Genomic DNA, 17,719 nt, shown 5'->3' with positions numbered 1-17,719 from the left:
TTTTCCACTTTAGTGAAGATTAGATGGAAGCAACAAATTCAGAAGTATAGAAAATGGGGGTTCAAAGGATGGAAAATAATATTGCCATGTGTTTTAACAAGTAGAATAAAAATAGCTATTTCAGAAGGAAATTACACATTTCATAATCTTACAAATTTCTTCTTTATATTCTACCTAGAACCTCACATGGGAAGTGGTAAACTCTTCAGAGTTAGATCTTACAGAAGCCTCCAAAGTTGCATAATCACCAATGATTTTTCTTTCCAAATGGAAAGGGGGGTGGAATCCAATATGAAACTTTAGGTCCAGTTGTTGCGATTTTTTTTTTTTTTTTTTTTTTTTTTATGCTGACCTTTCAAATAAGTGAGGACTGGAACTACCCTGGAAAATGTGGAAACTGTGGTTGCCTCACCAACCCTAAGTCTTTCCTTCAAGATAGAAAGTTCCATCATTCACTAACCTTAAATATGGAGTTACCTGAAGTACCCACCAGAACATCCTAACATTATAGAAAGAAAAGCGAAGGTACTTAAGGATTCTTTGAAAAGCTAAATGGTAAATGCAATGGTGAAAGAAGCAATAAAACATCTATTTCAGTGAACATACAATAAAATGGTTAATACAGTGTGAGAAGGTTGAGAAGAATTATAAATAGTAAATCAGCACATATGTCATATAAACTAGTGTGTGTATATGTGAATGAAATCTTATTGCTGGTTAGGAGAATCTAAATATCTTTACACAGCCATGTGTGGACTGCTATATGTAAATCCCATACCACTTAAGTCCATATAGCTGACAAATGAACAATTTATGTGCCAGAGCGCCATGGGCTACACAGTTGAATGAGTTCCTGTTATTAAGAAACTTACAATGTAATACCAAAACACAATCATGATTTAATAATTATAAGTCACTAAAGAAATAGAATTATGAAATAAAGATTGCTAGGAGAAAGCAAAATGGAAAAATGACATCTTAGTCCAGATAGCCAGCATAACAAGGACCAATCTCTCCTCTTGGCAGCACTTATTTCTCCTATAGCAAAAGTTGGTGTTTTAGAAGGAATATTGGGTAACTTAGGAAAAAAGGAATTAACAACAGAGTACCATAAATTACCAGATTTGTCAGAATAAAATAGGTTTCATATTCTGTACTCCTAAGGTCCTTGGATATTATTCCACCACATTGATGGTGTTTTGCAAAATTAACTGTAGTAGACCAATAAAGTTCTTGGCTGCTTGCTTTCTTAAATTTGAAGACTTGAAAGATTACGTTCTTTGTAAATGTAGCCTTCAGTTAAATGTAAATTTTGAAGCAGGAAAACTGATGAAGCTGCTTTACTGTTAATTTTTTAAAATAATTTCTCAAACTGAACATCTGTACAAGCAGATGTTAAGTAAAAGAAACCAAAAGAAGTAGAAATCCTCCTCCTCCTGCTCTTTGAGGCCTTGCTGAGCTTCCAATGCAGCACTATTCTGTTGAAATTAGTTATGTGTCACTTAACACAAATGCATTGTTAGGGAATGTCATAGAGTGTACTTACACAAACCTAGATAGTATATACTGCACACCTAGACTACATGGTCTAGCATATTGCTCCTAGGCTATAAACCTGTACAGCGTGTTACTGTACTGAATACTGGAGGCAATTGTAACAATGATAAGTGTGTATCTAAACATAGAAAAGGTACAGTAAAATACAGTATTATAATCTTATGGGACCCCCATCATATAAGTGATCTGTCATTGACTAAAATGTCATTATGCAGCACATGACTGTCGTGTTATACAAAGCAAGATAATCACATATGAAATAAGCTATAAAATCTGAAAAAGGAAAATCCTATTTTATCGTTTGGTCTTTCCAATTCATATAACAAGCTTATTTCTAATATAAATCTGTTTTAGCCTAAGCACTTTTAAAAATTCAGAACATTTTAAATATGGAGTGATGTGTATTTTTAGGGAGGATTGTGTCTCAAGTCAGCCTTTTCTTAGAAAAGGCATTCACTTATTATAAGTTCACAAAGAGTCAGAATTATTGTAATATCTACTATTAAAGTCATAAGTGTAGTTGAACATTGCAATGTAGGTTTTACATGGGTTTAGATACATCATGAGTTAAATCATGTCATGTCAAATAACTACATGATGGTTAACTTCTAATATCTTTTGATACATGTATAATAAATTGTATTGAAGTTAAGTCTTAGAAAATGAAAAAACTTGCATGATAGTTGAATTTAGTTATGTTCTATTTTTATTTCTAACAGGCAAAAAATTGAGGTTCTGTGACATGAAACACCTTTCAGATTTATGAGATAGTGCTATCTTTCCCATGTCCTTTTTTATGTTTGCAACTATGGAGAAAATAGTCCACGGAAAGTTTAAGTAAGGTAATAAAAGTGCTCTGAAACAGTGCAACTCAGAGTGTGAGTTGTAGATGAGCTGCCATAGGTTTTATTATTGGTCCACCATAAGATAAGGAGCTTACATCAAAAGGAAAATATCAATTAAGTACACATTATTTAGTTCAGTTGACTTTTTTCATAGCAAGACTTTCTAAATGAAGGCAGCAGTGTGTTATTTACCTTTTGGCACAAACTCCTTATCTCAGTGAAAACCAGAACTTTTAGGTAGTGTTGCTCAATTCCTTTCCTTGAACTAGAATGAACAGAGCAGAACTTATTTCCAACGTTCCTTCCACCTTGTCTGGGGGCTGCCTGAAGGACTGGTCTGTTTCACCTAACTCAGAACTCAGACAGGGAAAGGAAACATAGCTGGGGAAGGCCTGCAAGACTTGAAGCCATCACCTCAGGCTGATGGTACTGACAAAAAAAGCTGTAAGACATACAGAAAGCAACAAAATGACAAAGGAAGTCCTTCCCTATTAGAACACATCTTGATAATTAGTGAAGGAAGGTCATTCTTGCATGGGGCCAGTCTGCAAAGACTGAGAGAGGTAACTTTTTTTAAATGCCTAATTTTCAACCAGAAAAACCACAAGGCATATAGTGAAACAGGAAAACATGACCTATTGAAAGGGAGAAAAAGCAGAAACCATCTCTGAAGAAACATAGGCCTCGGAGGTACCAGACAAAGCCCTTGAAACATCCATCTTAAAAATGGTCAAAGAGCTAAAGGAAAACATTAACAAGGAACTAAAGGAAGTCAAGAAATGGTATCTATGTGCACAAAGTGAGAATATCAACAATGAGAAATTATAAAAAGGAGCCAAATTCTGGAGCTAAAATATACAATAACTGAATTGAAAAATCACTAGACTAGTTCAGTATCAGGCTAGAATTAGATCGTTACAACATTAGGATGTTATGTAATCCCTACGATAACTACAAAGAAAATACCTATAAAATACACACAAAAAGAAATGAGAAGGGTATCAAAATGTTATTACCAAAAAAAAAAAGGTCAACACAAGGAAAGCCCATAATTGAGGAAATGGAGGAGGGGGGAAGCTATTATACAGAAAACCACAAAATGGCAAAAGAATTCCTTCCGTATCAGTAATGGCTTTAAATGTAAGTGGATTAAACTCTCAATCAAAAGATATAGATTGATATAATGGATAAAAACCAGAGCCTAGCTTTAAGGACACAGAAGTTGAAAGTGAAAGGATGAAAAAATAGATTCCCTATGGAAATCCCAATGAGGGTACTATGGTTTGAATGTGGTTCGTTCCAGTGAAAACTCATATTGAAATTTAATTGCCAGTGTACTGGTTTTGGGAGGTGGGGCCTTTCAGAGTGATTAGGTCACTAAGATGGATTAATGTCTTTCTCATGAATCATTGTGAGAGACTCTTACAAAAGCAGATTGTTAAAAAGTGAGTCAGCCTCCTTTGTCCCATCACTTCACACACACTCTCTTCTCCTTCCACTTTTCCACCATGCTATTAAGCAGCACAAGGCCCTCACCAGACACCACCACCATTCTCTTGGGCTTCCCAGCCTCTACAATTGTGAGCAAGACACCTGTGTCTAAAAACAAAACAAAACAAAACAACTTATTCAAAGCTACAGTAGTCAAAAGAGTGTGGTAGTGGCATATAATAATACATACAGACAATTGGAATAGAATAGACAGCCAAGAAACAAATCCTTGCAATTCAACTAACAACAACAAAAAAACCACCTAGTTAAAAAATAGGTGAAAGACTTAAATAGACATTTCTCCAAGGAAGATACACAATGGCCAATAAAAGCATGAAAAGATGTTCAACATCACTAGTCATTAGGGAAATGCAAATCAGAACCATAAGATATCACATCAGGATTACTATTATCAAAAAATACAAAATAGCAAGTATTGGCTAGGATGTGGAAAAATTGGAATTGTTGCATTGCTAGGGGGAATATATTAATAAAATGATGTAGCCACTGTGAAAAATGATACAAAAAATTCCTTGAAAAATTAAATACAGAGTTCATGAATAATCTAACAATTCTACTTCTGGGTATCTACCCCAAAGAAATGAAAGCAGGGACTGGAAGATGTATTTGGACAGCCATGTTCATTGCAGCATTATTCACAATAGCCAAAAAGTGGAAGCTATCCAAGTGTTCATCCACAGATGAATGGATAAACTAAATTTTAAAAGGTGAAAAGTGGGATAATTTAAAAAATAAAGATTCAGAAATTTAAAAATTAACTCAAGAAAAAGTGTCAAATACTGAAAATAGGCAAAGAAGATCTAACATAGATATAATAGGAATTCTAAAACAAAATCAAGGGAAGCAAACAAAGCTTAAAAATTGTATTTTGATTGAAGAAGATGGCTGACTAGAGATATCGGTCACCAGATTGTCTCAGAAAGAAGGAAAAGTTTTAGATGAGAAAAAAAAAAAAAAGCTCAGATGTAATTCTGAAGGGAAGGTGCCAGAACCTACCAGAGATCCCATGTGAAGAAATTGCAGAGCAGAACAAGAAGGAGCAAGATATCGGCAGAGATCAACGCCTGAGAAATGTGGAGTCCTGTGGAAAGGGTAAGTGGGGACTATATTTCTCCTTCCCTCACACCTCTGGAAGTCAGCAGCCTCCCAAGATGCTGAGAGCTTTTCTACCCTTATGAGCCCCAAAGCTGCTGCCACCAGTGAACTGGAAGCTTCTTGGCAGGGGTGGGTAGGAAGCATCAGGTAAAAGCCTCTCAGGGTTGCTTCCTGTCACCACAGATCTGAGCCAAGACAGCAGGCGCCATACTGCTTCTCCACCCATTGTGTGCCTTTGTCCTCCCCAGGGGAGCTTCAGTCCTTCAGTTTTCAAGTCACTTGCTCCCACAAAACATTTCTCAACCCTGGCCCAGACTGCGGTGGCCATAGGGGCCAGTGGATCCCAGGGGATCTGTGTGATCCCAGAGCTTTAACATTCCAGGTGGGCTGTCCCCTGTCTTCTGGGGAGAGGGACAAAAATGACCATAGTGCTGGCTCCCCTCCATTCAGATTATTTTCCTCCCACTCCCTGCCCTGCCCACTGCTGCCAAGTGGCACAAATGCCCCAAAGGACAACTGAGCTGAGACACTCAGGAGCAGTTGCTTCCCCACTGTTAGTGCATCCACTACAGTGAGGCTCCCACAGAGAGTGGGCTCACACCTTTCCCCTCAAAGGCTTGCAGTGGACCAAGGGGTGCTCAGATAGTGAGCTCCCTGCTTGCCGGCCCTCCCTGGTGCTGCTTGCCTGGCTGCTCCAGCAGAGCAGAGCATATCCTTGAGTGGAGGGACGTTAAACCTACTTGAGCACTCCACGGGCAACTCAGGACCAACACACTTCTCCCTGGCATGGTCAGGGATTGATCTTCAGGGACCCAGGTTCAGGCCCGCAGGCCAGATCCCACGCCCCCAGGACTTGATCATGCTGCTCAAGGGGATGGAGGGGAGACTTGTGAATTAATCTCAGGAGGCAAGGGAATCCACATGGGCAGAACTGAAAGGAGAGTGCAGTGTGGGTCTGAGCTGCAGCACACTCAGGGAGCATCCCTCTCCCCCAGAGGAATGACACATTTTCAGTCCCAGGTGGAGTGGGTGGAGGAGTGAGAATAAGGAGTTCTCCCCCCCCCCCAGGAGTTCCAGGGCCCCATACACCACCTGGGGCATTTCAGTGCTTCTCCTGAGGGGCTAGAGCCAGTCACAGGTCCCAAAAAACATTGTAGCTGGTTCTTTCTCACAAGCACCACCTACTGGCAGAGAGATCAATTTGTACAGCCCTTTATAGCATTTACTGACTCAGTCATATAGGGCGTGGCTGATTCTTACCCACCAAGAACCACATACCATATCAGAGATTAAACTGGGCATCCCAATATATTAATAATTCACACTGTTATGAAGATGACAGGGCTGGGGAAAGAGTAAGGATTTCAAAGACCTCCATCTTCCCTCATCAACAAGAAACAGAAAATCTGTACACACACATAGTACACCACCACTACAGCCTACAAATAACTAGCAACTGAGAAAACCACCACATGAAAGATGTCTATAACCAAGATATCCATCCAGAACTTAGACCCCCATCAAAGTACCCACAAGCAAAGCCAAAGGTACTTACCCAACATTGCTACAAATACACCCTAAAAGTGTGGGGGGGAGAAGCTCCATCTAAACAAAAGTAAATCCCCAAACAAGAAGCAATAGCTGCTTCACATGAGAAGGAATCAGTGCAAGAACTCTGAAAGTATGAAAAATCAGAGTGAAAGGGCACCCCCAAAGGAGGATACCAGCTCTCTAACAATGGATTCCATCCAAAATGCCAATATTTAAAGGAAAGATAAAGAATTCCAAATACAGACTGTAAGGAAGCTCAATGAAATCCAAGAAGAAATGGGAAACCAACTCAAAGAAACCAGAAAAACAATTCAGGAAATGAATGAAAAATTTACTAAAGAGATAGACATATTAAACAAACAAACAGAACTTCTGGAAATGAAAAATTCATTTAAGGAAATACAAGAATAGACTAGACCAGGTAGAAGAAAGAATTTCAGAGCTTGAAGACAACTCTTGAATTAACCCAGTCAAAAATAAAGAATAAAGAAGAATGAACAAAGTCTATGAGAAATATGGGATTATGTAAAACAGCCAAATATAAGAATCATAGGCATCTCTGAGGGTGAAGAAGAAAAAGCACAAGGTCTGGAAAACCTATTTGAGGAAATAATTGGGGAAAACTTCCCTGGTCTTGATAGAGATTTAGACATCTAGATACAAGAAGCTCAACAAACACCTAGGAGATTCCTTGCAAAGAGGAAATCACCAAAACACATAGTCATCAGATTGGGCAAAATCAGCACGAAGAAGAAACTCCTGTAAACCATGAGGCAAAAACATCAAGTAACTTACAAAGAAAACCCCATCAGGCTAACTGCAGACTTCTCAGCAGAGACTTTACAAGACAGAAGAGATTGGAGCCCTATCTTCAGTCTTCTTAAACAGAACAACTGGCAGCTTAGAATTTTGTATTCTAAAAAACTAAATTTGATATATGAAGGAGAAATAAAGACTTTTCCAGACAAGCAAACTATTAGGGAATCTGTTATGACCAGACCTGCCCTGCACAAAATACACAGAATCGCACTGGATACATACATGGATCAGCACAATAGATCCCTACAAGCATAAAATCACCCAACAGCTAAAGCTCACAGCTCATGTAAAATAGCACAAGAATGAAAACAAAACAATAAGGTATACCTAAGATGATGAACAGAACAGCATCCCACGTATCAATTCTATCTTTCAATGTTAATGGTCTGAATGCCCCCCTCAACAGACATAGGCTGGCTGAATGGATGAAAAAACACAATCCAAATATCTGCTGTCTCCAGGAAACACATCTAACCCATAAATACTCAGACAGACTCTACGTAAAGGGCTGGAAAAAAATATTCCACACAAATGGAAACCAGAATGGAGCAGGTGTAGCCGTTATCATGTCAGATAAAATTGACTTTAAATTCACAATGGTAGAGAAATACAAAAATAGTCATTATATAATGGTAAAGAGAGCAATTCTACAAGATGACGTAACAATCCTAAATATGTATGCACCTAACACAGGAGCTCCCAGATTCATAAAGCAAATTCTACTAGATCTAAGCAAAGAGGTAAATAGTAGCATCATAATTGCTGGGGACAGCTGGAAAGACTATCAAAGCAAAAAATAAATAAGTAATGGACTTAAACAGGTCTCTAGAACAAATGGAACTAATAGACATTTACAGAACATTCTACCCCAAAAATACTGAATATACATTCTTCTCATCACCACATGGGACATTCTCCAAGATTAATCATATCATAAGCCACAATACATGTCTCAACAAATTAAAAAAAAATTAAATCATACTATATATCTTCTCAGACCACAGTGGAATAAAACGAGAAATCAATTCCAAGATAAACACTCAAATCTACACAAAGTCATGGAAATTAAACAACCTGTTGCTGAATGATTATTGGGTCAGTAATGAAATTAAGATGGAAATCAAAAGATTCCTTGAACTGAACAACAAAGGTGACACAAACTATCAAAATCTATAGGAGTCAGCAAAAGCAGTCCTTTTCATAGCCTTAATTGCCTACTTCTAAAAGACAGAAAGACCACTTTGGGAGGCAGAAGCAGAAGGATCACTTGAGGCCAGGAGTTCAAGAACAGCCTAAGCAAGAGTGAGACCTTGTCTCTACAAAAATTAGGAAAATTATCTGCATGTGGCAGTACATTCCTCTAGTCCCAGATATTCAGGAGGCTGAGGCAGAAGGATGGCTTGAGACCAGGAGTTTGAGGTTACAGTGAGCTATTACGATGCCACTGCCACTCTAGCCTGGGTGGCAAAGTGAAAGCCTATCTTAAAAAAAAAAAAAAAAAAAAAAAGACAGAAAGATCACGAATTAACAATCTGATGTCACATCTCAAGGAACTAGAGAAGGAAGAGCAAACCAAATCCAAAGCCAGCAGAAGAAAAGAAATAACAAAAGTCTGAACAGAACTAAACAAAATGAAAATAAATAAAAACAACACAAAGGATCAATAAAACAAAAAGTTCGTTTGTTGAAAAGATAAAACTGATAGACCTCTTGCTAAATTAACCAGGAATAGAAAGGACCCAAATAAGCTAAATCAGAAATTAAAAAGGAGATATTATAACTGATAGCACAGAAATATAAAATATCATCTGTGAAGACTATGAAAATCTCTATGCACATAAAGTAGAAAACATAGAGGAAATGGACAAATTCCTGGAAACACACAACCTCCCAAGACTTAGTCAGGAAGAAATAGAACTCCTGAACAGACCAAAAATGAGATTGAGGCAGTAATAAAAAATTCCCCCCCCAAAAGCCCCCGACCAGATGGATTCACAGCCAAATTCAGCCAGATCTACAAAGAAGAGCTGGTACCCATACTGCAGAAATTATTCCATATCATCGAGAAGGAGGCACTCCTTCCCAACTCATTATATGAAGCCAGGATCACCTTGATACCAAAGCCAGGAAAGAGAACAAAAAAAGAAAACTACAGACCAATATCCCTTATGAATATAGATACAAAAATCTTCAGTAAAATACCAGCAAACCAAATTCAACATCACATCAAAAAAATAATCCACCACGACCAAGTGGGCTTCATCCCAGGGATAAAAGGATGGTTCAACATATGTAAATCAATAAATGTGATTCACCACATAAACAGAAAGCAAAAACAAAGATCATATGATCATCTCAATAGGTGCAGAAAAAGCATTCGACAAAATACAGCACAATTTCATGATAAAAAAAACTCTCAACAAACTAGACTTAGAAGGAACATATCTCAAAATTATAAAAGCCATATAATACAACAAATCCACAGCCAACATAATACTGAATGGAAAAAAAGTTGCAAGCATTCCCCCCCTAAGAATTAGAACAAGACAAGAGTGTCCACTGTCACCACTTCTATTCAACATACTACTGGAAGTCCTAGCCAGAACAATCAGGCAAGAGAAAGAAATAAAGGGTATGCAAATCAGGAAAGAGGAGGTCAAACTATGGCTTTTTGCTGATGATATGATCTTGTACCCTGAAAATCCCAGAGACTCCACCAACAGACTTCTGGAATTAATAAATTCGGGAAAGTCTCAGGTTACAAAAATCAATGTACGTAAATCAGTAGCATTTCTATATGCCAACAACAGTCAAGCTGAGAGTCATATCAGAGACTCAATGCCATTTACAATAGCTACAAAGAAAATAAAATACTTAGGAATATACTTACTCAGGGAGGTGAAAGATCTCTACAAGGAGAACTATGAAACACTACTGAAAGAAATTGCAGATGACACAAACAAATGGAAAAACATATCATGCTTATGGATCAGTATAATCAACATTGTTAAAATGTCCATACTGCCCAAAGTAATTTACAGATTCAATGTAATCTCCATCAAAATATCAATGTCATATTTCACAGATCTAGAAAAAATAATCCTATACTTCATTTGGATCCAAAAAAGAGCCTGAATAGCCAAAGCAATCTTAAGCAAAAAGAACAAATATGGAGGCATCATCACATTACCATACTTTAAACTATACTACAAGGCTATGGTAACCAAAACAGCATGGTATTGGTACAAAAATAAAAGTATGGACCAATGGAACAGAACAGAGAACTCAGATATAATACCATCTACCGACAACTAACTGATCTTCTATAAAGCAGACAGCAACATACACTGGGGAAAAGAAGCCCTATTCAATAAATGGTTTTGGGAAAACTGGATAGCCACATACAGAAGAATGAAACATGACCCCTATCTCTCACCACTTACAGAAATAAATTTAAGATATATAGAAGACTTACATGTATGGCATAAAACCATAAAAATTCTAGAAGAAAATGTAGGAAAAACTCTTCTAGACATTGGCCTAGGCAAAGAATTTATGACTAAGACCCTAAAGGTAATTACAGCAATAAAAATAAATCAATGAAACTTGATTAAATTAAAAAGCTTCTGCACAAAAAACAAAATAATCAACAGAGCAAATAGACAACCTACAGAATAGGAGAAAATATTCACAAAGTATATATCTGATAAAGGGCAAATATCTAGTATCTACAAAGAACTCAAACAAATCAGCAAGAAAAAATAAACAACCCCTTTAAAAAGTGGGCAAGAGACCTGAAGGCAAACTTTTCAAAAGAAGATAGACAAATGGCTGATAAATATATGGAAAATGCTCAACATCACTAATCATCAAGGAAATGCAAATTAAAACCACAATGAGACATCACCCTTGCCTTGTCAGAAAGGCACTTATTAAAAAGTCCTAAAATAACAGATGTTAACATGGATGCAGAGAGAAGAACGCTTATGCACTGTTGTTAGAACTGCAAATTAGTACAAGCTCTACGGAAAACAGTATGAAGATCCCTCAAAGAACTAAAAGTAGACCTACCATTTGATCCAGCAATCCCACTACTGGGTATCTACCCAAAGTAAAAGTCATTATATCAAAAATACACATCCACTCTATGTTTATTGTAGCACAATTCACAATTGCAAAGATGTGGAATCAACCTAGGTACTCATCAATTCAGGAGTAGATTAACAAAATGTGGTATATATAGATATACCATGGAGTACCACTCAGCCATAAAAAGAAATAAATTAATGTCTTTTGCAGCAATTTGGATGGAACTGGAGACCGTTATCCTAAGTGAAGTATCTAAAGAATGGAAAAACAAACACCACATGTACTCTGCAATAATTTGGAACTAATCAATGAGCACACATGGGAACAGAGGGAAGTAAACGTCATTGGAAATCAAGGATGGGGGGATGAAGGGAGAGGTAAAAACCTACCTAACAGGTACAATGAACACTATTTCAGGTGATGGGCACACTAATAGCCTTGACTTAAGCATTATAAAAACTATCCATGTAACAAAAACATTTGGGCCCCCTTAATGTTCCTAAAAGAAAAATATTTAAAACTACATATTGAAGAGCATACTGTATATCCGAGAATACTGAGTCAGAACATTGATCCTGGTAATATTACCAGATTTTAAAGAGGAGGAAAATCCTCTGGGGATTTAGAGGAAAAGAACATACGACTTTTTTAAAAAGAGAAATAAAATTAGATTATCATCAGCTGCTCGCAGCAACACTTTATTCCCAGAAGAAAATGGATTAATATATTTAAGATAGTCAAGGAAAGAAAATGTGAACAAAGGATGTTATATCCAGCATAACTAACCTTAGTACATAAATGGCACAGACGAATGTATCAACATGCAGGAACTCAGAAAATACTGTTCCTATTAATCCCTTCCCAAAGATTCTACTGGAGAATGCACTTCAGATACCAGAGTGGAAATTATGGGATCAATATGAAAGACAATGAAAGCAGTCACTAGCTACCAAATGTGTGGGATACCTCAGTAGTTACAAGGGAATATGTAACTGTAATGTTTATGGTATATACCAAAAAAAAAAAAAAAAGATTTAAAATCAGTATATTCAATTAGAAAAATAGAGAATGCCTAGATCAAGGAGGATGGAAATATGCAGTGCTCAGAGGAAAGTTTAGAACACTAAATACCCATGTTAGAAGAGCGAGCCACATTTAAGTTTCCACCCCATGAAGCTAGAAAAACCATACAACGGCATGTTATTTGACAATAAAAAGTGAGGAAATAAGTCAGTCACCAAGGACCACACAGTATATGATTTCATATATATGAAATGTCCATAACAGGCAAATCTGTATAGAGAGGAAGTAGTTAATGGTTACCTGGGAATGGAGGGGGTAGGGAGGGAAACTGGGAGATAATAGCTGAGGGATAGAAGGGGGGTAATGAAAATGTTTCAAAATTGTGATGATGGATGTACAATTCTGTGACTATATAGACACTAAAAGCCATTGAATTGTATACATTAAGTTGGTGAGTTATGTGATATGTGAATTATATCTCAATAAAGCTGTTTTCCAAAAAGCTAAGAAAAAAGATCAAATTAAACCCAAAGTAAGTGGAAGGATGGTAACAAAGTTTAGAGCAGAAATGAAAGAAATAGCAAATAGACAAACTATAGAGAAAGTCAATGAAGCCAAAAGTTGATTTCCTTTTTTATTTTTTTATTTATTCTTATTTTTTGAGACAAGCATCTCGTGGCCAGTAGCTCACTGTAACCTTGAACTCCTGGGCTCAAGCAACCCTCCCATCTCAGCCTCCTGAGTAGCTGGGACTATAGCAAAAGTTAATTTCTTAAATAGATTGATGCAACTGTTAAACCTCTACCTGAATTGGTAAGGAACAACAGAAAAGAAACAAATTGCTAATATCAGGCATGAAAAAGAAGTCATTACTATAGAGTCTACAGACGTTAAAAGAGTAATAATGGAATATTATTAACATCTTTATACCAAGAAATTTGATAACTTATATAAAATAGACAAATTTCTTGAAAGAGACAAATAACCAAAATTTACTAAAGAAACAAAGTCTGAGTAGCCCCATATCAAGTAAAAATATAGAATTATTAATTAAGAATATTACCACAAAGATAAGCTGAAGCTTAGATGGCTTCACTGGTGAATTTTATCAACTCCATAAGGGAAATACCAATCCTACACAAACTGCTTCAGAAAATAGAGGGTGGAAAGTTTACCATTCATTTTAAGAGATGAGCATTACCCTGATACCAAAATCAGACAAAGGCATTTAAAGGAAAGAAACTACCAGTCAGTATCTCTCATGACCACAAATGCAAAATACCTTAATAAAATATTAGCAAGTCCAGCAGAGCATGGTGGCTCACACCTGTAATCCCCACATTTGGGAGGCTGTGGTGGGAGGATCACTTGAGCCTAGGAGTTTCAGACTAGCCTGGGAAACATAGTGAGACCTCCAACACTACAAAAAATTTAAAAAATTAGCCAGATGTGGTGGTGCATACCTGTAGTCCTAGCTACTTGGGAGGCAGAGGCTGGAGGATTACTTGAGCCCAGGAGTTTGAGCTGGAAATGAGCTAGGATCACACTTTGCTAATATTCAAAAGTTCTGCTCTTTGAAAGACACTCAAGAAAATGGAAAGACAAGTTGCAGACTAGAAGAAAATAGTCACCATACATGTATCTGAAAGAGGATTTGTAACTAGATTAATAAGAAACAGTCTAATTTTAAAAGGGCAAAAGATTTTAGTACACATTCACCAAAGAAGATACATGCTACAAAGTATACAAAAAGATGCTTAGGGTCATTGGTCATCAAGGAAATGCAAATTGAAATTATAACAAGATACCACTATACACCCACTAGAATGACTAAAATTGAAAAGTCTGACAATGCTTAGTGTTGGTGAAGATCTGAAATCACTGGAACTCTCATATACTGTTAGAGGGAATGCAAGATGGTACAACCACTTTGGCAACCAGTTTTGCAGTTTCTTATGAAGTTAAATACATAGTTGACCCTTGAACATCATAGGTTTGAACTGCAAGAGTTCACCTCTGGACAGATTCTTTTGAACCAAACAAAAGATGGAAAATACGTGTTGGCAGGATACAAAACTCACTTATATAGAGGGCCAGCTTTTACCTATATGTGGGTTTTGCGGGGCCCACTGAGAAACACGAGCTTGTACAGATTTGGGTATGCGTGGGGGGTCCTGGAACCAATCCCCCATGAATACTGAAGGACGACTGTATACGTATCATATAACCCAGCGGTCCCCAACCTTTTTGCTGCCAGGGACTAGTTTCAGGGAAGACAATTTTTCCACAGATCTGGGGTAGGGGTGGTTTCGGGATGATTCAAGTGCATTACATTTATTGTGCAGTCAAACCTCTCTGCTAATGACAATCTGTATTTGCAGCTGCTCCCCAGTGCCAGCATCACCACCTCAGATCATCAGGCATCAGATTCTCATAAGGAGCGAGCAACCTAGATCCCTCACATGTGCAGTTTACAGTAGGGTTCATGCTCCTATGAGAATCTAATGTCACCACTGATCTGACAGGAGGTGGAGGTTTTGCAGCGATGCCAGTGATGGGGAGCGGCAGTAAATACAAAGCTTCACTTGCCCGCAGCTCAACTCCTGCTCTGGGGCCCAGTTCCTAACAGGCCATGGGCGTTCCATGGCCCAGGGATTGGGGACCCCAGATATAACCCATCAATTCCACTCCCAGGTATTTACCTGAGAGAATTGAAAACATACATACAGATGACTTGTATATGAATCTTCATAGCAGCACTATTCATAACAGCCCCAAACTGGAAACAACTTGAATTTCCATCCATGGTGGAATGGATAAACAAGTTGTGGCATATTCATTTAATAGGATACTTCTTAGCAATAAAATGAAGTAAACTAGTGATATATGCAATGATACATATGAATCTTGAAACATGCTGATTGAAAAAAGCCAGGCACAAAAGAGTGAATACTCTATAGTTACATTTATATGACACTGTAGGAAAGAAATTTCATCCATAATGACAGAAAGTAGGTTGCTGGTTGCCAGGGGCAACAGTAGGGTGGGGGTTGACACGAAAGGTACACAAGGGACATTTGGGGTGATAAAATCTTCTATATCCTGGTGGTTGTTACTCAGGTGTATACATTTGTCAAAACTCATTTTATAGTATACTTAAAATGTGTGAATTTTATTCTATATAAATGCTACGTCTATTTTTTAAAAATTAGCAACCAACAAGGCAATGTAAACCATAAATCAAAAATATAATGCCCAAGTACCATTTATCCCAGAGATGGTTCAACATTTTAAAAAATCTGTTAACAAAATCCACAACAGTAACAGATATATTATTAAGGAAAGCTACTTGACATCCATTTATGATTTCTAAAATTAAACAAACAAAAATCCTTAAAAACTAGTGGAAGAGAAACTTCTTAATCTGATTAATGGTATCTGTCATAAGTTTCTGGCAAATACCACATTTGATTGTGAAACTTATTTTGAAGCATTCTAATTAACGCCAGAAACAAGGGCAGAATGCTCGTCAGCACTTCCACTCAATGTTTCTGGAGCTGTTGGTACACATAAGAAAAAGAAAAGAGGTGCCTGGTGGGGTACAACGGCTCACGCCTGTAATCTCAGCACTTTGGGAGGCCAAGGCGGGAAGATTGCTTGAGGCCAGGAGTTTGAGACCAGCCTGAGCAACACAGTGAGATTCTGTCTTCACAAAAAATTAAAAACTAGAAATTAGTCGGGCATGATGGTGTACACCTGTAGTCCTAGCTACTCGGGAGGCTGAAGTGGGAAGATCGCTTGAGCCCAGGAGTTTAAAGCTGTAGCGAGCTGTGACAACACCACTGCACTCTAGCCTGGGTGACAGAGTGAGAACTTGTCTTAAGAGAGAGAGAGAAAGAGAGAGAGAGGTGTGGCAGATAATTTACAAAGGCTCACTCTGCCCATTCCAACTCTGATTCTCCTGTATCAGAGAGGCTGAAAGCTCAGCTATTTGCAAGGCTTCCTGGTCTGTAGGAGTCCGCCTAGGTCTCATCAGGCAAAAGCAGCTGAGCGCAGTGTGTGGCAGCGCTGGCACGTGGGGAGGCTGGACCTTCTGGCAAGTCTCATGGTGGTGGCATCTGGTGCTTTCAGGGCTTCTATGATCCATTTTCTGGTATCTAGTCCTTGGTGTCATAAATATTGAGTGGCAGAAGTGATGGGTTGTGCATTCTCCTTGCTATTAATATATTGCACCCAACTTCAACACTCCTGTAGATTAAGTGACCTAATTTAATAATTTTTAATAAATAATTTTTTGCTTAAATTGTTATAAGCAGCCAAGAGTCTTGGCCAAGGAAAAGGATAATGATTAGACAAGAAAAAAAAAATAATTTTTCTTTATTTGCAGATTATAGGATTACATAGGAGAAAATCTAAGAAACACACTATATATAAAAACTATAATACCAGGTCAAAAGCGTATTATGAAAGTAGAGATTAAATGCTACTTATGTTCAGAAGAGAAAGACAATTTCTAGCTTGGGGAGCCTTGCGGTGGTGGGAGGAGCCTGAGGTGTGGTAGGCGGCAGGGATGTTCAGGGATCAAGTCTCCCTGGAATAAGCGACAGTGCAAATGTGGATCGGCACTGGGAACTGAAGGGAACGCAGGGGGATGGGCAGTTCAAAGTCAGGCACAGTGGGGAGTTAACATCGATAAGCACATAGTACAGAAAGGAAACAATGAGAAACATCATTGCAAAGGTAGATTCTAGAGCTGCTTGAATCCCAGGTGAAGAAGCGTGACTTGCATCCGATAAAGGACTGATAACAAGAATCTATTTAGAACTCAGGAAAATCAGCAAGAAAAAAATCAGACAACCCTATCAAAAAGTGGGCAAAGGACATGAATAGAAATTTTTCAAAAGAAGATATAAGAATGGTCAACAAATATATGAAAAAATGCTCAACATCTCTAATCATTAGGGAAATGCAAATCAAAACCACAATGAGATCTCACTTAACTCCAGTGAGAATGGCCTTTATCAAAAAGTCCCCAAACAATAAATGCTGGCGTGGATGCGGAGAGACAGGAACACTCATACACTGCTGGTGAGACTGCAAACTAGTGCAACCCCTGTGGAAAGCAATATGGAGATACCTTAAATAGATACAAGCAGACCTATCATTTGATCCAGCAACCCCATTATTGGGCATCTGCCCAAAAGAACAAAAGACATTCTATAACAAAG

This window comes from Eulemur rufifrons, chromosome 28 (genome assembly GCF_041146395.1).
Source record: "Eulemur rufifrons isolate Redbay chromosome 28, OSU_ERuf_1, whole genome shotgun sequence".
In the NCBI taxonomy this organism is placed as follows: domain Eukaryota; kingdom Metazoa; phylum Chordata; class Mammalia; order Primates; family Lemuridae; genus Eulemur; species Eulemur rufifrons.
Note: the sequence above shows the minus strand (reverse complement) of the source record.